At 36.2% G+C, this 7,374-nt stretch overlaps 1 long non-coding RNA gene across 1 annotated transcript; it reads left to right on the top strand.

Annotated features, from left to right (window-relative positions):
* The first annotated feature begins 1,926 nt into the window (after positions 1 to 1,926).
* LOC129559410 (uncharacterized) lies at positions 1,927 to 4,581 on the top strand. Its single transcript, XR_008686531.2, has 3 exons — positions 1,927 to 1,982; positions 2,921 to 3,021; positions 4,005 to 4,581. It is a non-coding gene; the product is annotated as an uncharacterized LOC129559410 (long non-coding RNA).
* The last annotated feature ends 2,793 nt before the right edge of the window (positions 4,582 to 7,374 follow it).

The following is a 7,374-nucleotide window of genomic DNA, read 5'->3' as shown; positions in this document are numbered from 1 at the left end:
CAGATCAGGAAAGGAGTATGTCAAGGCTGTATATTGTCACCCTGCTTATTTAATTTATATGTGGAAAACATGTGAAATGCCAGGCTGGATGAAGCACAGGCTGGAATCAAGATTGCTGGGAGAAATAGCAATAATCTCAGATGTGCAGATGATACCACCCTTATGGCAGAAAGTGAAGAACTAAACTGCCTCTTGATGAAAGAGAAAGAGGAGAGTGAAAAAACTCAACATTCAGAAAACTAAGATGATGGCATCTGGTGTCATCATTTCACGGCAAATAGATGGGGAAACAATGGAAAGTGACAGATTTTATTTTCTTGGGCTCCAAAATCACTGCAGATGGTGACTGCAGCCATGAATTTAAAAGATGCTTGCTCCTTGGAAGAAAAGCTATTATTAACCTAGACAGCATATTAAAAAGCAGAGACATTACTTTGCCTACAAAGGTCTGTCTAATCAAAGCTATGGTTTTTCCAGTAGTCATGTATGGATGTGAGAGTTGGACTATAAAGAAAGCTGAGCACCAAAGAATTGATGCTTTTGAACTGTGATGTGGAGAAGACTCTTGAGAGTCTCTTGGACAGCAAGGAGATCCAACCGGTCAGTTCTAAAGGAAATGAGTCCTGAATATTCATTGGAAGGACTGATGCTGAAACTCCAATACTTCGGCCACCTGATGCAAAGAACTGACTCATTTGATAAGACCCTGATGCTAGGAAAGATTGAGGAGGAAGGATAAGGGGATGACAGAGGATGAGATGGTTGGATGGCATCACTCAATGGACGTGATTCTGAGTAAAGTCCGGGAGTTGGTGATGGACAGGGAGGCCTGGTTTGCTACAGTCCATGGAGTGGAAACGAGTCAGACATGACTGAACTGAGCTGATTTTTTGATTGGACCAAGGATCATCACACCTAGATTAAGGGTAGGTTATTTATGAGGTAATTTGAGCTTCTCTGGTAGCTCCATCGGTAAAGAATCTGCCTGTAATGCAGGAGACCTAAGTTTGTTCCCTGGGTTGGGAAGATCCCCTGGAGTTGGAAATGGTTACCCACCGCAGTATTCTTGCTTGGAGAATTCCATGGACAGAGGAGCCTGGAAAACTACAGTCCATGGGGCTGCAAATAGTCAGACACACCTGAAACTTTCACTTCACTTCACTTGAAATATATATATAGAGAGAAAACACAGGATTGGCATTGGAGAGATCAGACTTAGCAATATATTTTGGGTCCCCTTGGGCAAATTAAAAATTTTAATAAACACACGTATTCAAGAAATATTAGTTCTTGGACCTGTCTTACAATTCTCACATGTGATTCTCACCTTCCCATAGTTATCACAGTGGCCCTTGCTGTGTCATGCCTTGTTACTACTTCATAATTGATCTTTTTGACTCCAAATTGAACAGCTGTGTACACAGCACTCTCCTCCCACCTGGCCTGCTGCTGTGACTCTAATTCATCCTTTATATGGCTGAACAAATTCCATTGTTAAAAGGCATCTTTGATCACTCTAGTCTTCTTATCAAAATGCTTTTATGCTTCCTGGTTGCTCACCAGGAAGATGAAAATTTACTCTACTTAGCCTGGCAGTCCATCTCCCCCACAGTCTGTTTCTATCCTGTATTTAAAGATTTAAAGATTTGTCTTTCTTTACTTTATTTATGATGCATGATTTATTTGAAATAATTTTAAAGTTTTTACATAGAAAAATGCTATGATTTCTGGGTTTGGGGGGTTTTGTTTTTATTGTTTGCTTGTTTACTTTTTTGGTCTTATGTACAAAGATGCTTTCTAATCAAAATCATAAAAATGCTGTCTATTTTTTAAAAATGTATTGTGATTTTAAATTTATATTCTGCTACTCTAACATACCTGCAGTTTATTTGGGGGTATGGTTTATAACAGACATGTGGTTTTGTTTTCTCCAGATTTTCCCAAGCCTTTAATGAAATTCTTTACTCACTAAAGTGCTGCAGGTATCATAAAATTAATCTCTCTGAATAGACAAGTTTGCATGTTGACTTTTCATTGTTTTCCTTTAGTACATCTAGACATTTTACAAAAAAAAAACTCTTAAAATTTCATGAATTTTCCATGTATCGGTATCCTACATTTCATTTACCCTGAAATTGTCCTTTTAAAAAGAGTTTTAGCTCTTCTATCACACATTTCTCACACATATGTTTAAAATAAGCTTAACCTGTTAAGTTAAACTTCACTGAAATTTTAAGTGGGATTACCTTAGTATTGTTCATTCTTTTATAAAGGGCTTTTTAATGTATTTTGTCTCTCCATAAAAAAATACAGTGTGCCATTCTGGTTAATTAAGTCCTAGTTTATGTCCTGTGTTAAATTTTTATAATTTTAACTTTTCTAATTTTTTCATATAATTGTTAGTTTTAATCACAGGCAATTTTTGTCAGTTTCTTTAGGAATGGGATTCATATACATTTTACCTTTCTGGTATACAGACAAACTATTGCTTTTTTCCATATCAATCTTATATCTGAAATATATCATCTAAGATTGCAATGCTATTTCGGCAGCATTTGAGACACGACGATTTAGTCTAATAGTTCATTGGCAAATTTCCAAATCCAAAAAGAGCAGAGTCCATACATCTCTAAGAGTTGAGGCAGCAGGAACATTTGTCTTGTCTGAAAGGATACTTTGAGAGCCAATGAGTCCCAATTTATTTTTCTTGAGTTCTTATCACTCTGCTCAAAAGTAAAGGTCAAAAGAGAGTTTGACAAGAGAGCTTCACTTGATATTAGCCCAACTATTGTCCAAAGGATTACGCAAGAGGTAAAATAAAATAAGTCTGTACTAGCAAAGTTAACAGTTGATTGCTACTCCTGGTGGGATAAATTGCATCTACCTTAAAGCTGGTTTTATTTTTTTGTTTTGTTTAAAGAGAATACTGCGATGATTATCTCTGTTCGTGTTGCCTTAATCCCATGGATAAGTGTTGCTTTAGAAGACAAACCAAAATGTGTAATTTCTGGATCACAAGAGGTGTGTATTCTAAAGATTTTAATAGAATCTGCCAGTTTTCTCTTTGGAGTAGCTATAAGGAGCTGCTTTTCATATAACTCTTGTTGCACAAATATATTTTCTCTCATTCTCTTTAATTCTTGATGTGATCAAACTTAAAAAAAAACTTCCAATCTGATGATTAAAACTCCTTAGTGTTCTTATATTTAAAATAAAGTTTCACAACTTATTTATGTATTTATTTTGTTTATATTAATGTTAGTTTTGAACATGTTATTCCCTTTCATTAGGTTATAAACACCTTCAGGGTAGAAAAAAATGTTTAACACGGAGGGGGCTATTTGTAACACCTGATGTATGCTTTCATATACAAATGCCTAAAAACATAATTTTCTTAATTGTCTTCTACCTCCTGATTTCGGTGCTTTGTTGATGTAGTATCCAGTAGTTGTATGAATTTCTAAGATCACATGACAAAGGCTAACTCAATCTTGATTTCCCAAAGCATTTTGTTTTCTGCTACTACTTCATATTTAGGATGAAGTTGCCTTACATAAAATTTAGAAAAGTTGTTCTTTATCTTCTGCCATATCACCACTGTATTTGATCTGGCTTACTATTCCTCAATCTGTAACCTATACTTTTTTTGGTACGTGTGTATATGGATGTACAGATATCCTTTTAGGTTTTTTTTTTAAAAGAAAAAGAACAGAAGAGAACAAAATCAGCTTTTCAGTATCTTTGGGAAATTGCTTCATAATTACCTTTTTCAAATAAAAGCTTAAACTCTTCTCAGAAATATTTCTAATTTTTTTTCATTGAAAATTAACCTTGAACCTATTATATGAAACAACCTGTTTTTCTTGAAGACAGAGAAGTGTTTTCAATAAGAAAGGGAAACTGGATTTCCAACTGAGAATATATTTTGGCTCCAGATGGTCACACTCTGAAACCTTTAAGTTGGATAAATTATCCTAATGATATATTCAACTTTGTACTCCTAGACTATGAACTGCAGAGTGTTTGAAGATTGTTCACCAAGAAGCTGACCCGTAATGCTAGAAATGATGCCACTTTATTTAGCACTTTTAAACAATAAAATATACTTCCTAATTTCTCCAGTGCACCACACAAATAGTACCCCAAAAATCTTTCCTCAAATGGATATGTGATATTGTCATTTAAACTGTGTTCTTTGGTACACAGGTTGTTATTATTGCTCCTACTTATCTGTATTCCTTGAATGAAATGTCCCCCTACTCAGTTGCCCACTCACCTAAGACAGTATCATTTTTTAAAGCTATAAGATTAATCATAGCGAAAATAAACATTTAAGGGCAAGTAAAGCACAAGCTGGAATCAAGATTGCTGGGAGAAATATCAATAACCTCAGATATGCAGATGACACTACCCTTATGGCAGAAAGTGAAGAGGAACTCAAAAGCCTCTTGATGAAAGTGAAAGAGGAGAGTGAAAAGGTTGGCTTGAAGCTCAACATTCAGAAAACAAAGATCATGGCATCTGGTCCCATCACTTCATGGGAAATAGATGGGGAAACAGTGGAAACAGTGTCAGACTTTATTTTTTTGGGCTCCAAAATCACTGTGGATGCTGATTGCAGCCATGAAATTAAAAGACACTTGCTCCTTGGAAGGAAAGTTATGACCAACCTTGATAGTATATTAAAAAGCAGAGACATTACTTTGCCAACCAAGGTCCGTCTAGTCAAGGCAATGGTTTTTCCCGTGGTCATGTATGGATGTGAGAGTTGGACTGTGAAGAAAGCTGATTGCTGAAGAATCGGTGCTTTTGAGCTGTGGTGTTGGAGAAGACTCTTGAGAGTCCCTTATACTGCAAGGAGATCCAACCAGTCCATTCTAAAGGAGATCAATCCTGGATGTTCATTGGAGGGACTGATGCTAAAGCTGAAACTGCAATACTTTGGCTACCTCATGCGACGAGTTGACTCACTGGAAAAGACTCTGATGCTGGGAAAGGTTGGAGGCAGGAGGAGAAGGGGATGACAGAGAATGAGATGGCTGGATGGCATCACCGACTCTGTGGACATGAGTTTGAGTGAACTCCGGGAGTTGGTGATGGACAGGGAGGCCTGGCGTGCTGTGATTCATGGGGTCGCGGAGAGTTGGACACGACTGAGCGACTGAACTGAACTGAAAGCTGATCTAGGTAAATATTACCCATTCTCTATCAACTAATATTTTTTAGATAGAATTTTTAGGTGCAAATTCCTTGTGTTATTAATGCCCTTGCCTGAAGGCATTTGCTTATTGTTAACCATACTTCTGAAGTGGCTTCACTCTATCCAGATTTTTCATAGGGCAATCTATTTCTTCTTTGGAAAGTGAGCTGATCAGAGTATTGGAAAATAGGAACTAACTGAAGTATTAATAATATAACATTTCACAATATTCCTTGGAGGATCCAAGCTGTATTCAAACAGGGAAGATCATGTACTTCCTAACTTTAGACCAGAAAGCCGTCACTTTCCTCTTAATTCCTTTCAGTCAGGATGGTATGAGAGTAAAGCTGGTTCATCATTGTCCATCAGCTTGCTTGCCTCTAATTTTAGTCTGTTCCTGGAATGTTGGCATCTTCGTCTCCCCCAGCTCCTCCTCCTATAGTGTACAGCAGTTAACTTTCAGAGAAAAACCTTTCTCTTTTCAGAAACTATAGAATTCTTAATTATGAAATTTTGAGCTTTGTGTACAACCAATCTATCTGCCAAAGAGTTACTATAATTTTGGTGAGGAAAATTCTTGCTTTGGGTAAATTTGAAACAAGAAAATAAAGATTAGGACAAGGCTCTGTCTTAGAAGTCGGAGAATAAGTGTGGAGATTTCACAGGGCAGTGATGAATTTTCACTTTTAGTCATCAGGTTGCTACATGTTAGACATGATAACTCACTTTAGGAAATGTGGTAAAAAGTGAACTCACTTTTGAACTGAAAAAATGGACTTCTAATTTCTGTGTTTGAGTGCTGATTGTGATATGTAACACTCAATATTTTTCTCTTTACTCTCTTTTTGTATAAATGCATTTTAAATTCACTGAGTAGGAGCATATGCAAAGCAGATGAAGACAGACATAAGCCTTCACACACAATAATACTGTTACAAGTACAACTAATATAATTACTAAAACTTATAACAACAGTAACATTTTGGGCATAAATTTGTTAGATTTCTCAAAAAGTAGTAAGTGAAGGATAGGTAGTATACTTTTTGGTAATTATTTTGTAAATTCAACAACTATGATTACGGGGTATATGGTTCATTATTACGTTACCACTAAGATTTTGCATGTATCATTCACTCAACAATGATTCAGTGTGTTACTGCTATGTGACAGCCTTGGGCTTGATACTTTGGATATCTAGAAGCAGTGGAGGACATAAGACATGAAAAGTGCCAGAGCTAGGCAAACCTTAAGCCCTTGGTCAGTTACACTTGATAAATTTCACTTATGCCAGAGCAAGGCTTGTGGATTAAAAGATGGAAATAATTTTCAACTGCAAAAATATGAAAAAAATATGGTCTATGGTCTAATTTGAGAAAGCTGTAAAATATGAATAGAACAGAGATAGGTAGAAGGAGATTAAAAGAGCCTTTCATTCTAAGGGAATTATAGAGTGAACAGGCAGGCTGAGAACACAGGGTGTGTGTAGGTATTGACAGGCAGCCTAGCTCTGACACAGCGTGGAGGAGAAGCAGAGGCATGGTTGGCTGAGATCAGTTCAGTGAGGACCTTTAGCACTAAGCTGCATTTCCTTGACTTGGTAGGATTTGGAGAAATATGAAAGGGCTTGGTAAAAGGGAAGATGCATTACTATAAAGGTTTTACTCTGGAAGCGGTAGGTAGAAAAAGATAGATGGAGCAAGGAAAAAAAAAAAAGGTCAGTTAAGAGACCACAATCAGAATTCAGGTATGAGGTGACAATATTTGCATTAGGTTGATGCCTGTGGAATTGAAAGGATCTATATTCAAGGTAATAACAAAGACTAGCTGGGCTTGAAGTCTGCGGGGAATTTAGTGGACAAAAATAAGAAATCATATCTTTTCAAATGTAAGATCTACAAACAAAAAGCCTATTATCCTAATATAAATCATCCTGCATCTCAATGGCCAATGTCTTTTGTAAGGCGTTGACTGCATATTTTTCCCTTTCAGGGTATATTTTTCTATTTCCATTTATTAAGGAATTAAATGAACTCCTTTGCTCTATCTCATAAGTAGTCTAATAGTTTAATATTCTGCATTCAACTTTCATTGAGATGGTTTTATGAACAAATATTAGCTTTCTGTACTTTACTGCTTGCACAGGATCTCATGAATTTTTATTTTTAATTAAAAAG

Source organism: Moschus berezovskii, chromosome 8 (genome assembly GCF_049115385.1).
Source record: "Moschus berezovskii isolate FMDL1 chromosome 8, NW_MosBer_1.0, whole genome shotgun sequence".
NCBI lineage: Eukaryota > Metazoa > Chordata > Mammalia > Artiodactyla > Moschidae > Moschus > Moschus berezovskii.
The sequence above is the reverse complement of the archived record's forward strand: the minus strand, read 5'-3'. Positions and strand labels throughout refer to the sequence as shown.